Here is a 15,865-nt window from a genome sequence, read left to right as displayed (position 1 = left end):
ATGTCACATTTCAGTTTCTGCCAAAGGCTGGGTACCAATATGCTATTTTATGCATGGGAAAATCAAGGTATAGCAGGTGGAGAAACTGGGATTCAAAGGCAGGCAGTTATCCTCCAGAGCCGGGGCTGATTAGTACTATGACTATGTCAATGATGAATTGAGGTTAATTCAGGATGACAACTAGTTATCCACATAAATGAGAAAAAAAGAAACAGCCACAAGGATTCCCAGACCTGAGCACTCCCGTTTTCCTGATCACTGTCAATCTATTGTTTTCCAGAGTGTACAGCCAAGAGGGCCAGCAGTTCTGGGCCTTCTCCTCCCAACTTGGAGGTGCCAGGGACTCAGCACCTCAGCACTGCTCCAGTTGCATCCGGGCTTGCCCACATTTTTAAGCCAAATGCCTGTCACTAAGAGGATGTTATCTTCTTTCTAGGAAGCCAGCCTGACAGGTAGGTAGAAGTTGGGGAGGGGGTAGTGGTTCATTGAAAGGAAGAGATGAAGCTGGTGGCAGGATGATATTTTTTCAAAAAATGAAGATCTTGAATTCTTGAAAGATATTCAAAGAAATTATGTGTAATTTCCATCAGAATATCACAGAATGAAATGAAATTTTAGGTTCTCTCATGGGGCCAGTGCAAAGGAAAGGACCCTGAATACTTTGCCTCCACTCTCTTGCCACCCAAGGATGGCGTGACTTTGGGCAAGGCACTGAATCACACTGTCTGTGGTGCCTTTCCTCTCTGGCAAAATGAGGAGTTTAGAAAATTTCAGAAGCCGTAAAGGAGAAGTCTTAGTATCTGATTAAAACTTGGGTCATCTCCCCACAAAATGCCCATACCCACGCAATTTTGCAGGTCACAGACTTCCCGAAAGGTGTTTAGAAACTATCGGATTAAGAACAGCTGGTCTCCAGGCACCGTTTAGCCCTACTGCTCTTGTTTTCCAAAAGCAGTTAAAAAAAAAAAAAAAAAAGAATTCGTCCCTTGACTCTGCTGCCTCCTATGGAAAGAAACCTTCCAGGCACCTTTCTGGTTCCTACGTCAGGCCCTGTGCTATCTGCTCAGTGAGAGTAAAGTACAGTCCCTCCCCGGAACCCAAGGTCCCTGGAAGCTGAGGGTTGCCTGGAACCCCACCCCAAGATCAGCTGGCAGGCAGCCTTCTCCTAGGAGCTGTGTGAAATGTGAGTCCCGTCAGATCCCTCTTCTGACTCACAGGTAGCCTTTGTTTGACAAAGGAGGTTTCAGGGGCCTTGTTTCCCTTTGTGCCATCTAATCTTTCAAAACCATTTGCTCTTTGCTGCAGCCTTTCAGCTGCTCCCTGGGGGTTGGAGGAGAGAGCTTGCTGGGAGAGTTCTGCAGCTGTCTTCAGCACAGGAAGTCCAGGGCCACTTGTAAAAGGTAAGGAGAACTATAAATACTGTAAAAGGAGAACTTCCAAGTTCAGAGTGAGTCCGGATGTCGTCAAGGTCAGGCTAAGCAGGAAAGGGAGCCCAGAGGGAGCCTTCCTACTTCCTTAGGAAATTTCAGTAATCCCTGCTGAGCCCCAGGGAAAAGCCAGAACTCCTTAGCATTTCACATCCTCTGAAGTCAGGCCCCAGTTTATCTTTCCAGCCCCAGGAACCTGTGGTTCCAGCTGGCCTCCCTTAGCAATACCAAATGTGCCTCCAGCTTTTCTACCTCCACATTCTTATCTTGCTGTTCTTCCTCAGCTTGTCCTCTTTCCTCCTTTCCTTCCATCCCAATCCAATCCTTCGTCAGGTTTGGCTCTAACCCCATGTGCATCCAGGAACTTTTCTAGATCAATATTAATATTAATAAGCATTGTTGCCATTTACTGAGTGCTTACCATATGCTACCTGCTTCACAAATTTATCACATTTGATCTTCTTAACAATCTTGCAAGGCAAGTATTATCATCCCTATTTTATAGGTAAGGAAATTAGGTTTGAAGGGACTAATTATATTTCCTGAAGTCGTAGCTGCAATGCAGCACTGGTCTAACTGACTTCAAAGACACTGTGCTTTGCTGCTACACTCATGCACCTCTCCATCTAGTCATCCATCAATCCATCCATTCAACCAGCCCACCCCTCTGCCCTCTCTTCCATCCACTCAGCTGACCATCTATCCATCCTTTTGTTCCTCCCCCAAATACTTGCATATAGCATGGCAGCTTTCCCTCCTCCAAAGTCCTGTGACACTCAGTATCTGCACCCCTTCTATGGTAGCCCTATATTAGTCACGGTTTCTCTAGAGAAACAGAAACAACAGGAGGTGTCTATAAATGAGATTTACAAAGATATCTCACAAAACTGTGGGTATGCAAGAGTCCAAAATCCATAGGGCAGGATGTGAGGCTGGCAACTCTGATGAAGGGTCTTGACAAACCCCACAGGAGAGTCCGGGTGGCTGAAGAAGTGAAAAGTCTCTCTTCCCCTTTAAAAGTTTTCAACTGATTGGATACAATCCAACTGACTGGATTCTCTCATTTGTGGAAGACGCTCCTTTAGTTGATCTTAGATGTAATCAGTCACAGATGCAATCAACTGATGATTTAATAAACCAGCCTTCTGGTTTATCAGCCTGCCACGAAATATCCTTGCAGTTAATGGTCAGGCAAGCACTTGCCTGGACACCTGGGCACCATCACCTGGCCAAGTTGACACCTGAACCAACCATCACAAGCCCACTGCAGTCTTTCTTCTTCCTCAGTGCAGTCATTACCATTTTAATTAGAGGACAGCGATTAGATGTCCCTAGCCATGCACTTTGGGCAGAGTAGACATTCACTGACAACCAGCTAATGATTGAGTGTTCACCATGCTTTTATGTGCTGGCTGAGGACACAGTGGTCAGGTCCCCAGGTGACCAGGAGTCAGGAGGCCATGTCTCTAGGTGGCCAGGAGCAAGGAGGACCCTGCATGAAAGCCCAACAGATGAAGGGTCTTTTGCCAGAGTCCTGAGACAGAGCATTTCCTGGAACCCAGAGGAACCCCTAGTTTTAAACTCTCAAAACCTGTAACAGATATACACTGCTGTCAAGAAATTCCTGCAATGAGCATGGAACTTTAGCCTTGAGATGGTAATCATGGGAAATGTGCTCTGTTTCCTAAGCAACCATAGTTCTTTTCCTTTTCAGCTTGCCTTCCTGCCCCTCTGTATTACAATGGGATCTCTGATGACTGGAATAAAAATCAAAAATGCTCTTTACTCACATCCAAAGTGGTATTTCCTAAAAGGTCTTGGACACCCTGGCCCTATGCAGCACAAGGAAAAGGAAATGATAAAAGCAGCAGTTGCCTGAAACCAACTTCGTTCCTATTTACAGACAGATGAACAGACAAGCAGACACATTTACAGCTGTCTATGCACACAAACCCTGGGCGTCCGGAGGTTGACTGACTGCCAAGGTCCCCACCTGTGGTCTAACCTGAGCTGAGTTTGAGCTCTCCTCTCTGGTCCTGGCACACTTTGTGCATTGTTCTTACCACACACTAAGATCATTTGTTTGTTTAACTGTTTGCTCCACTAGTCTGTGAACTTCTTGAGAGCAATTAATATGTCATCGCGATGGTGAGCATCATGATTATGCCCATCATCATCATTATCCTGGTGATAGCTAACATTTTTTCAGTGCATACTATTTGACAGGCCCTGTCAAATGCTCCACTTGTGTTATTGGACTTATCCCTGTCAAAACAATCCTCTCAGAGAGATGCTTTATTTGAACCAAACTGAGGGGTTTTTGGTTCTCAGAAAACCCAAATGGCATGGTATAGCAAGGTCTATCTTTATTGTAAAAGCTCTTTGGTGGGGGGATGTGGGGAGCTAATTGGTAGAAATATTGGCCAATCCTTTCTCCCCCTTTACTGCAAAAGAACTTGTCATCTCTGATAAATATATATTTGAACTGCAAGTGTAAAGAATGACAATGCAATGTCAAAGTCACAGCTAGATGGGTGGGATGCGGGGGTGGGGTGGAGAATAGGACACGGAAACCCAGGTTTGAATCCGCCTCTAACAGGCTATGAACCTTGGCAAGAACCCTCACCACTCTGAGCCTCAGCTCTAACAGAGGTGAAGTGGGAGTGATAAGAGCTGTTCAGGGAATTGGGGGAGAATTAGGAAGAATGTGGGCACAGTGAGTAAGCATGGTATATGGCTTGAAGTAGATGCTTAATAAATGGTAGCTATTTTCATGGTCAGTCCTCACACTTTAATGTCAGATAGTAATATAAGCTGGAATTCAGCCCAAATATATGTCAAAGGAGTTTTCAGTTCTCTAAAAATAACTAGCCAGTGGGCAGGGAATGATTTCTCCCCGTAGAAACTCATGAAGCGCTAGGTACTAGGGCAAGAATCTGCCATCCCAGAGAGGTGTAAGTCTACTCAACCATGTTTTGATCTAGGGCTAAGCTCTTTCATGTCCTGAGGAGATTCATGGCATCGGTTTTAGAGAGGGTGACTACGACCACGAGTTAAACAACCTCCTCAACATAGCCTTGGCTCCACAGCCCAAGGAGTCTTGAGAGCACTGCAAGTTGAGGGGCACAGAGGCAGGGGGACCTTTGGAACCAGCTCTCAGCTTCATCAAAAGGTAAACTGTGAAATCCTTTGGAATGCCTACGACAGAGGCTTCTGTTATGTTTTAGGTGGCCATTGGATATTTTACCCATTCATTCACTATCCTAGACATTTCCAATAGCCTGGAGAGGCAAGGGAAGGAGGAGCCAAGTGGCCAGCTCCTGCCAAGCGCTTGGGGCAATCATGAGACGGCTTTGGGCTTGGGAGATAAGAGGCTTAGACAGTGGCCTTTAATTTTTCTTTGACTTCCCGAAACTGGATTTTTGGAACAGCAGAGATGGTGGCAAAGACACAGTCTCCAAGATTCTTTGCCAGGGGAGCTACTAGGGCTAAAAGATCCCTGGGATTCTTGGTGATTCTTGCTCTGCCAGCTTCGTCTCAGCCAGGGTAGAGAAGAAGGGAGAGGGTCAGTCTCCCTAACCCCAGGTTATTGTGAGGGAGTTCATTCAGGTTGCTTCCTATACCTAGCAGGGATGACATGGGAGTTCTTATTGAAATGGCTCAAACATGGGAGGTAATTTTAAGCCAAAGCCAAATGAATGGCTAAAAATTTCAATGAAGTCAGCACACAGGAGTGGGAGCTCAGCTCTGACCTGGCTCTAGGGTGACAGATACAGAAACTTGGGGAAGCTTCCTTTGGTTGCCCCAGGACTTATTTGCCATGGGTGGTTAAGCATACATTTTAGGGGAAGTGTGGGGAGCACCCATTTCTCTAAATTCAAAACCATATAGAGGATTACTTCTCAATTGATACACCCCACCATTCTCCTGTCTTATGTTTTATATCTTCCATTTTGCTATTATTTTGACATTGCGTTGCCAATATTTACACTTTATTTCTCAAGGATGACAAGCATATCTAGTTTATCTCTCAGGGATGACAAGTGGGGTTTTTTCATTGGTTTTGTTTTTGCATTAAAGGAGAAACATAGGATTGGCTAATATTTCTATCATAGCTTTTTTGAAAAAGAGCTTTTACAATAAGATATTCCAAATTGTTTCGCTTCTCCTGATCGATTAAAAACATTTTTCTCAATGGACCTTCAATCGGAAACAAGATTCCCCCCCTTATATATTTCAATAGAAAATGCTGCTCTGGTGTGTGGCAAGTCTTCTTCAGTGATCAAAATCTAGAATCAATCACTCCTCATTCCCTTAATTAAATCCTCAACTTGGAAACTATGTAGTAAGATTCTTTATTCAAAATATCAAGAGAAAATAACAGGCTTCATTTCTTGTTGTAACAATGCCAGTTTTCCATAATCTGACCTTCATTTGACATCTGCGGACCAGAACTGTTCTTCAAAGCAGCGCATATATTTGTATAACCTAGATGCACAAGATGACGACAAAGGATTATCTTCGGTCATTAGAGATGTTGGAACATTCTGTATTACAGATGGAAAAAAATAGCCCCATGGTTAGTTATGATCCCTGTTTGAAGCTGACTTGAGTTATCTTTTGTTGTTACAAGGTATCAACTCAAACTGTAGGATTAAAAGTATCTACATTTTTTAGGACCAATATTGAAAAGCCGTTTAGACGCTTGACACACATTTCGGCAGTCATATTTTGCAGTATAGTTGAAAGTCATGGGTGATTGTAAGGATGTAAATATACTCACAAACAAGAAAGCTATCCATATTTTCTTCCTTGAGCAAGCTATATTTATTTTTCAAGGAAAAAAAACTTACTGACCTATAGCCTTCATGATACTTGGTACAGTCTATTTTTCCATGATCTTTTTTTGTTTTATGAGAAAAAACCAGCATTGTTTTTAATCCATGCACCATTTATTCCAGAATATGAATAAATAGCTAATCAGTTACAAGAAAAGCTGGCATAACCACAAGATACCAATGCCAGAAGAAATTTAGTTTGATAATAAAGCTTTCGTTGACCTTTAAACATAGAATGTACAATGCTAAATTTAAGACAAATAAAACCATACATATAATTAAGACTCCATCTAACTTCATTTTTGATGTTTGCTGAGAAGTTTCAAGCCCCACTCTTCTTTCCTTTTCTGCCCATATAGGAGCGAGCTCAGAAAGAAGCCTGGGTGCTCCCTCCTTCCACACCAGTGGAAGAGCAAACCGTGGGAGCCCTGGCCTGCACGCAGGAGACCTTACCCAAGACCTACCTTCTAACCACAATGAAAACTCCAAGTTTGTCCCCTTTTCCTTTCTTTCGAGCCATTTTCAGACGTGCCTGGAAGTCTCTCCTGCTCTCCCCAGAAAGCCTCATTATGTGAGTAAGAACCTTTCCACATCGTCCTGGTCTGTATGTAGCATTATCATTCTTGACATCCAAACCAAACTTTGGGGGTGGGGGGAAGTACATCCCCCTCTGTAGGGTGAGCACAGCAGTAAATATGATCCCAACACACACACACATATACATATATTAATAATTATATGTATAAGTATAAAAAACACAAAGATTATACTAAAACATTAACAGAGGTAACTCTGGGTAGTCAGATATGGGAATGTTTTTTTTCCCCTTTTCATGTTACTCTGCATTTTCAAAACTTTCTGCTGTAGAGACATACTTGTTGCTTATGAGCAAAAAGCAATCTAGTTTAATGCGGGAGACCCGGGTTCGATTCCAGGCCCATGCACTCCCCCCCAAAACAAACAAAACCCTAACCAAACAAAAATTCGACAAATGGTGCTGCAATAACGGGATATTCACATGGAAAAAGAATGAAAAGTGACTCCCGCCATGTAGCATACAAAAAAAAAAACCCTATATAAAAAAAGCAATCTAGTCTAAAGTATAGAGCCCAAATTTTTCTGCCTTAAAGAAAATACTCATATCATTTTGATTAGTTTTGAATCCTGAATTACATATACAAAAAAAAAAAAGAAAAAATCAAGCTTCATATGATCGATTCTTCTACTTTCTCTTTAAAAGGAAAAAGAAAAGGAAGTTTAAGTCTATGGAGTTAAGTTTCACTTTTAAGAAAACTTTTGAAACTAATCTTTGAAACTATTCAGATGAAAGTCAGCATGGGGAAATATAATTCTGCTAAAAAAAATCCTTATCCTCAGTACTCAAAAGCTGAACTGAACTCATTTAATCCTAGAATGATTTTAAAAGGTTAATTAAAAATGTATTAGCAGAGGGCGGGTCACAGTGGCTCAGCAGGCAGAGTTTTCGCCTCCTATGCCGGAGACCCAGGTTCGATTCCTGGTGCCTGCCCGTGCAAAAAAAAAAAAGGTACTAACATCGCGTCCTGTCCCTGCAGATTTTTACCCCAGGAATATTAGGTCTTGTTCAGTAAATTTCCTGTTTGACAGATTTGGGTGGGGGAGAGACAAACTATTCTATGCCAGACACTTACATTTGCTTGCTTTGAAAGAGGCATTATTTCTCCCACTTTAGAACTGAGGGAATGGATGTTCAACATCACATAGCTAGAAAGTTGAGAACTAACATTCAAAACTAGACAACCTGACTTGGAAGTCCCAACCCTCCCTTACCTCCAAATGGCCCTGATCCAGCCCGATTTAAAGGGGCTGAACAAACACTGATGTTCCCACCAGAACACTTGGACTCTTACCAGGACCCCTTGGAGGGCTTGTTAAAACACATCGCTGGTGCTAGTGATCAATGAGAGGGAGTGGTAATGGCTAGAGAAAAAAACAATAGGGGAAACAAAGGCTGAAATATACTGGGTAGATGGAAATACGGGCAGTCAATGAGAGGGAGGGGTATGGGGTATGGTATGTATGAGTTTTTTTCCTTTTTGCTTTTTCTGAATTGATGCAACATGTTCCAAGAAATAATATGGTGTTGAATATACAACTATGTGATGATATTGTGAGTTACTGATTATATACCAAGAATGGAATGATCATATGGCAAGAATGTTTGTGTTTGTATGTTGTTATGTTTAAAAAAAATTAAAAATAAAACAAAACCATAAAAACCACATTGCTGGACCACAAAAGACTCTGATTCAGTAGGTCTGGGCGGTGCCCAAGTATTTTCCTTTCTAACCAGTGCTCAGGTGTTGTTGCTGATGAGGGCAAGGCCTTGAACTCTGGGCCTTTCCAAGGCAGATTGTTCAAGGCCTGGATCCTAGAAGAGACTTGAAGGTCCTCCAAGTTATCGCAGGCTGAAGGCTGCCAGAGGGCCTGAGGGAGGGCGTGCAGTGACCACGCGGAATCTTCCAGGCTCAGAGAAGGCCAATCTCCACACACCTGGCTGTCTTTCCACTTGTTGAGGAGAGTTGCTTGGCTTCCTGCCCTGCCCTCCAGCATGACTGGTTAATTAGCCAACCCCTAGTGAGTTCTCATTAGGCCAATTACTCACTTAGGGGACAAGACATTTTTCTTTTGTTTCAGTCTGCAAAGGCCACATTAACAGTACTCCCAAAGGGCTGTTATTAGGTTGGGGTAAGTGAGGAAAGTGTAAGCCAAGGAGCCCAGAGGCCTATCCTGAGGGACGGACCAGACTGCACTGTGGTACCTGGCACTTGCCAGCTGGGCCAGCAGTCTTGGAGAAGCTGTCGGACCATCTTATCTGGAAAATGAAGCTTTCCCTTTCGGCTACCCTTGGGGAAGAGTCGGGATTAATTACCTTCTATTGCTATCAACAGAGAGAGGAAACCTGCCCAGCCTCTGGGCTCCATTCACTCTTTTAGGGCCCAGAGTGGCTTTTCCCTGAATCATCAGAAATTAGCAGGAAATTAAAGAGAGTCTCAGGAATCTGGGGAAAAAATTAGATTGCTTCAGAGGGTAAGCAGTTTATGTTCTAATGACTAATTTTATTTGGCATATGGTAAAATGATTTGTAAATAAGTGATGCTTAGGAAGAAGTAGGTGCACATGCACCAAATGAAAAACAAGGGACGATTCCAAGGTAGAAACTGAGATTTGAAGCATCCTCTTACTTGACTGTCTTCTTAATTGGGTAGCCTGAGTTCTCATTTTCTGCTTCCCTTCCCACTGCTATTTTCTTTCTGTCAAATCCAGAGAAGAGTGGATTAAGTTGCTGTGCTGTAGGGGTTAACTTCTTAGTGTTCTGTATCATCAGAAATGGGCCAGCTAAGACGGCAGCGGGAATTGCTTAGCCTCGGCACGAACAGAGGGAAGCTCATGCCAGCCTCTACTTCACATTCAACCATCCCACCCTGAAGCGGGCTAGAGGATTTGAGTCAAAACTCTAGGCTGCTGCTGAAATCCCGAACGACCTGCCTCTCTTGAGGAGTCCACACAACCTGCTGATGGTGGTTGATCATTGCCTGAGTCTTGCCAAGGAGGGAAATATGTAAATTATAATCTGGAGTGAGAATAGTGCCTGTTGAGTCCTGCCAAGGTACAGTCATCAGACCAAATCCTGCATGTCATGAATGGAGCCAGGACGAAAAACAAATCAAGTTCTGTCATGCCATGTCTCTGAGGCACTCATCTCTCTTATTCTCCTGGCTTCATTTCCTCAGCCTAGTGGTCTGAGTCCTTTCAGTTTTGACTCGGCCCAAAGCCCACGGGGACTAAGCCAGTGCTCCAGGTACTGTTGGGAAGCTTAGACACAAGAATCCAGGGAAAAGTGAGGGGAAAGATAGATCAAGGAAAGAAAAGTAGACAGAGGGTGATGGTGCAGGCAGCAAGAGAAGTGTGTGCTTGCAAAAGCTTTTGCCAAGAGCCCTTTCCCTCAGGCTCTCGTGCAGCTGCCTGATCCTGGCTGGCACACTCAGCTCCAGGGACCACAGGGTCCTCTGTCACGAGGGGCTGCTCAGTCCTGCACTAGGTGGGAAGTAGCCTGGAGTTACAGGAACCTGCAGCGCCCCTTGCCCCTTTTCCAGAGATCCTTTTTATTTTTTATTTTTTTAAAGATTTATGCAAGAAGCTGTGGGTTTATAGAACAACCCTGAATAAAATACAGTATTCCCATACCCCACCTCACTACAACACCTTGCACAAGTGTAGAATATATGTCACAATTGTTGATAGCCATTTCTATAATTGTACTATTTTTTAAACAGTAGTTATATTTATTATAATTGATGAAAGATTATTAAAATAGTATTATAAACTATTGCCAATAGTTTACATATTTTCCCATTTACGTCCCTATTATTAACACCTTGCATTAGTGTCATATATTCCTTATAATTCATGAAAGAACGTTCTTATATTTGTACTATCAACTTTGTCCATAATAGGGCTCACAGTGCTATACAGTCCTATGTTTTATTCTTCAATTTGTATTCTAGTAACGCATACATCCTAAAGGTTCCCTTCTTAACCATATTTCTGTCTGTGGTTCGGAGCTGTTAAATACGTTCACAGTAATGTACTACCATCACCACCATCCGTTTTCAAATGTTTACCATCAACCTTTAGGTTAACTCCTATCTGACAGAAACCCAGTTAACTCCTACAGATAGGCTTTCCCATCCCCTGACTCCAATCTGTCTCCTGGCAACCTATATTCTAGATTTTTCCAGTCATAATTTGCTCCTAACAGTGAAATCATACAATACTTGTACTTTTGTATCTAACTTATTTCACTGAACATAATGTCCTTAAGATTCATCCATGTTGTCACAAGCATCAGGAGTTCATTACTTTTTACAGCTGAATAATATTCCATCATATGTATATACCACATTTTGTTTATCCATTCATCAATTGATGGATATTTTGGTTGCTTCCATCTTTTGGCAATTGTGAATAATGCTACTATGAACACTGGTATGCAAATATCCATTCATCTCTGCTTTCAGTTCTTCTGGGAATATACGTTCCTGCAGGATTGCAGCTCATATGGTAATTTTTTACTTAGTTTCTTGAGTAATTGCCAAACTGTCTTTCACATGGCTGTACCATTTTACATTCCCACCATAAACGAGCATTCCTATTTCTCCACATCCTCTTCAAAACTTGTAGTTTTCTGTTTTTTAAATAGTGGTCATTCTAGTAGGTGTGAAATGATACGTCATTGTGGTTTTGATTTGCATTTCCGCAATAGCTAGTGATGTTAAACATCTTTTCATGTGCTTTTTAGCCATTTGTATTTCCTCTTTGGAGAGATGTCTACTCAAATCTTTTACCCAATTTTAAATTGGGTTGTTTTTCTTTTTATTGTTGAGTTGTTGGATTTCTTTATATATTCTGAATATTAAACCTTTATCAGATATGTGGTTTCCAAATACTTTCTCCCATTGATCAGGTTGTCTTTTCACTTTCGTTTTAATTTTGAGGCGATCCCATTTATCTATTTTTTCTTTCATTGCTTGTGCTTGAAACCATTGCCTACCACACGATCTTGAAAATACTTCCCTACGTTTTCTTCTGACAGTTGTACAGTCCTGGTTCTCATATTTAGGTCTTTAATTAATTTTGAGTTATTTTTTGTATGTGGTGTGAGATGGGGGTCCTCTTTCAATTCTTTTTAATATGTATATCCAGTTCTCTCAGCACCTCTTGCTGAAGAGACAATTCTTTCCCAATTGAGTGGACTTGGCAGACTTTTTAAATATCAACTGGGCATAAATGTGAAGCTCTATTTTTGAATTCTCAATTCAATTTCGTTGATCAATATATCTGTTCTTAAGTCAGTGTCATGCCGTTTCAACCACTGCAGCTTTGTAGTATGCTTTAAAGCCAGGAAGTATGTGTTCCAATTTCATTTCTCTGTTTCAAGGTTTGTTTTTTTTTTTTGTCATTTAGGACCCCTTACCCTTCCAAATAAATTTGGTAACTGGGTTTTCCATTTTTATAAAGTATGCTGTTAGAATTTTGATTGGGATTGTGTTGAATCTATAAATCAATTTTGGTCGAATTGACATCTTAACAATATTTAATCTTCCTGTACATGAACTCAGAATTTCTTTGCATTTATTCAGGACTTCTTTGATTTCTTTCAGCAATGTTTGTAGTTTTCTGTGTACAAGCCTTTTAATCTTTGGTTAAATTTACTCCTAGATGTTTGATTTTTTACTTGTTATAATAAAAGGAACTTTTTGTTGATTTTCTCCACAGATTGCTGATTACTAGTGTATAGAAACAAACACTGATTTTGGGGTGTTGATCTTGTATCCTGACACTTTGCTGAACTTGTTTTTTAAGCTCTAGTAGCTTTGTTGTAGAATTTTGGGGATGTTCTATATATAGGATCATGTCTTCTGCAAGTAATGAAAGTTTTATCTTTTCTTTTGTAACTTGGATGCTTTTTATTTATTTTTCTTACCTGACAGCTCTGGCTAGAACTTCTAGCACAATATTTGAATAACAATGGGGATAATGGGCATCATTTTGACCCAGGTCTTGGAGGAAAGCTTTTAGTTTTCAGTAAATGTGATGTTGGCTGTGGGTTTTTCTTATATGCCCTTTATCATGTTGAAGAAATTTCCTTCTATTTCTATTTTTTAAGTGTTTTTATTAAGAAAGGTTGCTGGATTTTGTCAAGTCCCTTTTGTGTGTCAATTGTGATTATCATGTGGTTTTTTCCCCTTGAAAAATGACATTAATGGATTTGATTATGTTGACCCACTCTTGCCACCTGGCACTTGACCCACTTCACCATGGTGCATAATTCTTTTAATTTGCTGTTGGATTCATTTTGCATACATTTTGATGAGGATTTTTGCATCTGTCTCACTATAGAAACTGGGTTGTAATTCTCTTTCCTGGTGGTATCTTTGTCTGGCATTGGTATTAAGGTGATGGTGGCCTCATAGAATGAGCTAGGTAGTGTTCCTTCCTCTTTGAATTTTTGGAAGAGTTTAAACAGAATTGGCATTTTTCTTGAAATGATTGGTAAAATTCACCTGTGAAATCAGTTGGTCGTGGGCTTTTCTTTGTTGGGAGGTTATTTATTTATTTATTATTATTTTTTTATTAATTAAAAAAATGAACTAACACAACATTTAGAAATCATTCCATTCTACATATGCAATCAGTAATTCTTAATATCATCACATAGATGTATGATCATCATTTCTTAGTACATTTGCATCGATTTAGAAAAAGAAATAGCAAGACAACAGAAAAAGAAATAAAATGATAATATAGAGAAAAAATAAAAATAAAAAATACAAAAAATATATATAAAAAAACAAACAAACAAACAAACAAAAACCATAACTCAGATGCACCTTCATTCAGTGTTTTAACATAATTACATTACAATTAGGTAGTATTGTGCTGTCCATTTTTGAGTTTTTGTATCTAGTCCTGTTGCACAGTCTGTATCCCTTCAGCTCCAATTACCCATTATCTTACCCTGTTTCTAACTCCTGATGGTCTCTGTTACCAATGACATATTCCAAGTTTATTCTCGAATGTCGGTTCACATCAGTGGGACCATACAGTATTTGTCCTTTAGTTTTTGGCTAGACTCACTCAGCATAATGTTCTCTAGGTCCATCCATGTTATTACATGCTTCATAAGTTTATTCTGTCTTAAAGCTGCATAATATTCCATCGTATGTATATACCACAGTTTGTTTAGCCACTCATCTGTTGATGGACATTTTGGCTGTTTCCATCTCTTTGCAATTGTAAATAACGCTGCTATAAACATTGGTGTGCAAATGTCCGTTTGTGTTTTTGCCCTTAAGTCCTTTGAGTAGATACCCAGCAATGGTATTGCTGGGTCGTATGGCAATTCTATATTCAGTTTTTTGAGGAACCGCCAAACTGCCTTCCACAGTGGTTGCACCATTTGACATTCCCACCAACAGTGGATAAGTGTGCCTCTTTCTCCGCATCCTCTCCAGCACTTGTCATTTTCTGTTTTGTTGATAATGGCCATTCTGGTGGGTGTGAGATGATATCTCATTGTGGTTTTGATTTGCATTTCTCTAATGGCCAGGGACATTGAGCATCTCTTCATGTGCCTTTTGGCCATTTGTATTTCCTCTTCTGAGAGGTGTCTGTTCAAGTCTTTTTCCCATTTTGCAATTGGGTTGGCTGTCTTTTTGTTGTTGAGTTGAACAATCTCTTTATAAATTCTGGATACTAGACCTTTATCTGATATGTCGTTTCCAAATATTGTCTCCCATTGTGTAGGCTGTCTTTCTACTTTCTTGATGAAGTTCTTTGATGCACAAAAGTGTTTAATTTTGAGGAGCTCCCATTTCTTTCTTTCTTTCTTTAGTGCTCTTGCTTTAGGTTTAAGGTCCATAAAACCGCCTCCAATTGTAAGTTTCATTAAGATATCTCCCTACATTTTCCTCTAACTGTTTTATGGTCTTAGACCTAATGTTTAGATCTTTGATCCATTTTGAGTTAACTTTTGTATAGGGTGTGAGATACGGGTCCTCTTTCATTCTTTTGCATATGGATATCCAGTTCTCTAGGCACCATTTATTGAAGAGACTGTTCTGTCCCAGGTGAGTTGGCTTGACTGCCTTATCAAAGATCAAATGTCCATAGATGAGAGGGTCTATATCTGAGCACTCTATTCGATTCCATTGGTCGATATATCTATCTTTATGCCAATACCATGCTGTTTTGACCACTGTGGCTTCATAATATGCCTTAAAGTCTGGCAGCTTGAGACCTCCAGCTTCGTTTTTTTCCTCAAGATACTTTTAGCAATTCGGGGCACCCTGCTCTTCCAGATAAATTTGCTTATTGGTTTTTCTATTTCCGAAAAATAAGTTGTTGGGATTTTGATTGGTATTGCATTGAATCTGTAGATCAATTTAGGTAGGATTGACATCTTAACTATATTTAGTCTTCCAATCCATGAACACGGTATGCCTTCCCATCTATTTAGGTCTTCTGTGATTTCTTTTAACAGTTTTTTGTAGTTTTCTTTGTATAGGTTTTTTTGTCTCTTTAGTTAAATTTATTCCTAAGTACTTTATTCTTTTAGTTGCAATTGCAAATGGAATTCGTTTCTTGATTTCCCCCTCAGCTAGTGTATAGAAACGCTACAGATTTTTGAATGTTGATCTTGTAACCTGCTACTTTGCTGTACACATTTTTTAGCTCTAGTGGTTTTGTCGTGATTTTTCCGGGTTTTCGACGTATAGTATCATTGTTGGGAGGTTTTTAATGACTGATTCAATCTCTTGTGATCAGTTTGTTGAGGTCTTCTATTTTTTCTATACTCAGTATAGGTTGTTAGTGTGTTTCTAGAATTTTTCCCTTTCACCTAAGTTGTCTAATTTGTTAATATTCAGTTGTTCCTAGCATCCTCTTATGTTTCTTTTTATTTCTTGACCTGGCCAGCAGATGGTACTCTTCAGCAAACTGTTCTCTGCCACCCTAAGAAGGTACTGTGTCTTTAAATTACCCCCACTTCTACTCCAG

The 15,865-nt window shown here is 40.5% G+C and overlaps 1 long non-coding RNA gene across 1 annotated transcript; it reads left to right on the top strand.

Moving 5' to 3' along the window:
* The first annotated feature begins 1,060 nt into the window (after positions 1–1,060).
* Positions 1,061–6,960, top strand: LOC143663529 (uncharacterized). The gene is made up of 3 exons (XR_013165992.1): positions 1,061–1,217; positions 1,306–1,400; positions 6,625–6,960. It is a non-coding gene; the product is annotated as an uncharacterized LOC143663529 (long non-coding RNA).
* The last annotated feature ends 8,905 nt before the right edge of the window (positions 6,961–15,865 follow it).

Source organism: Tamandua tetradactyla, chromosome 19 (genome assembly GCF_023851605.1).
Source record: "Tamandua tetradactyla isolate mTamTet1 chromosome 19, mTamTet1.pri, whole genome shotgun sequence".
In the NCBI taxonomy this organism is placed as follows: Eukaryota; Metazoa; Chordata; class Mammalia; order Pilosa; family Myrmecophagidae; genus Tamandua; species Tamandua tetradactyla.
The sequence above is the reverse complement of the archived record's forward strand: the minus strand, read 5'-3'. Positions and strand labels throughout refer to the sequence as shown.